The sequence below is a fragment of the Trichechus manatus genome, unplaced genomic scaffold (genome assembly GCF_000243295.1).
Source record: "Trichechus manatus latirostris isolate Lorelei unplaced genomic scaffold, TriManLat1.0 scaffold00013, whole genome shotgun sequence".
NCBI classification, from domain to species: Eukaryota; Metazoa; Chordata; class Mammalia; order Sirenia; family Trichechidae; genus Trichechus; species Trichechus manatus.
The window spans coordinates 17,717,702-17,719,401 of NW_004443949.1; the positions used below are offsets into that span (position 1 = coordinate 17,717,702).

General features: G+C 37.2%; 1 non-coding gene across 1 annotated transcript; it reads right to left on the minus strand.

Annotated features, from left to right (window-relative positions):
• Positions 1-1,096: 1,096 nt before the first annotated feature.
• LOC111819620 (U2 spliceosomal RNA) lies at positions 1,097-1,284 on the minus strand. Its single transcript, XR_002823201.1, has one exon. It is a non-coding gene; the product is annotated as a U2 spliceosomal RNA (small nuclear RNA).
• Between the last annotated feature and the right edge of the window lie 416 nt (positions 1,285-1,700).

Sequence of the window (1,700 nt, forward strand, 5' to 3'; positions counted from 1 at the left end):
TATTATACACATATTGCCTAGTTCATAGTAGATAACTGGTGAATAAATGAATGGATCTAGCGCTTTTCTTTTTTTAATTAAATTGTCTTAGTAAACTGAGTTATAATGGAGTAAAATAAGAAGACTACTGTGTAAATGCCGAAAAACTAAAATTGAAGTGTGTAACAAAAAGTGAATTAAACATGGCCTGATTGGCCAATGTTTTGATGTCAGCAATTAGTAGCCAGAAGTATTTATTAGCCCAATTCTGGGCTAGTAAATAAATGCATGAGTGTGTGTGTGTGTGTGTGTGTGTGTGTGCCTGCATGCGTTCATGAGCACAGAAAGCACCTACTATGGAGGTCACTTCCATAAATGTGATTTGAAAGAATTAAATGTATGTATTGCAGGGGGTTGGACTGATGAGAACTGAGCCCTAAGAATCCATAAAACCGTAGAGCTGGTCATCTTTAAGATCTACCTCTAGTAATTTCTTTTCTAGTCTATATGGAGCATGAAGCCCTCATAGTGCAATGGCTAAGCACTCAGCTGCTAACTGAAAGGTTGGTAGTTCAAACCCACCCAGTGGCTCTGCAGGAGAAAGACCTGGCCATCTGCTTCTGTAAATATTGCAGCTTAGAAAACCCTAAGAGGTTGTTCTACCCTATTACATGGGGTCACGATAAGTTGGAATTGACGTGATGGCACCTAACAACAACATATGGAACACGCTGAGATTCTGAGAAGATGCTACATAGGCCAGGACTTAGACAAGAAATGTCCTCAAGAATAAGAAAATGGAAGACGTACCTAAGCTATTTAACGTATTATAAGAGTATCGTAGTATGCGTCTTTTGTTGTTGATTTTCATTCTTGGCAAGTGAAAAGATGTCCAAGGAAGTCTAGGACTGAGCATAATATAGGCTTGAGAATAAAATGTCTACAAAATGACAACCAATCACACTTCCTTCATAGTTTACATAAAGTTAGACTCCTAGGTCACTGTGCACACTGTTCTACATGGAGTAAATGCAGAGGGTAGAGCATCATGTAAATGAGGTGTATCACACCTTAAATTTGCATTTTACTATGATTTTAGGGTGAGTAGATTTCTTTTAATTGGTGCACTTGTGTGCATTTTATGTGTGTGCTTATGCATGTACAAATTTCCAGCAACACCTGACCATCTTTTATTTCTAGTACTTTTTATGGAAAAATTAATGGGAGAATCTTCTACTGTGCTAATTTTTAAACTGATAAGAACAGATACTACACTTGATCTTAGCCAAAAGGCCGAGAAGCGATACTGTGCTAATTTTTAAATAAATTCTTCTTGTAAATCCTAAACAGAAAAACTATGTCCACTGTTTTGTCCCTTCTCCCATTCCCACAGGATCCTTCAGTTTTATATGAACTCTTGTTTACACAATTACAATAGCCTTTCAAATTGTAATTTTCCTAACCAGCATTCAAAGATTTTTACCTGCGTAATCTTGATATATATATCAGTTTGTAAAGCTGGCATAAAGGTAACAATTAGCTAATATGGCAGTATTGGAGAGTGACTTAAAAGTGGTACCTTTCTGGGTCTAGAGCAAAGCTTAACACGAAAGGAATCCATCCTTTATGGAGGTAAAGACTGAGCTCTTTGTAAGAGCCTGAAAGGCCAGAACCTTCAGCATGTTCTGCAATGAATAAAATGGGATTTGTCCTGCTCATGA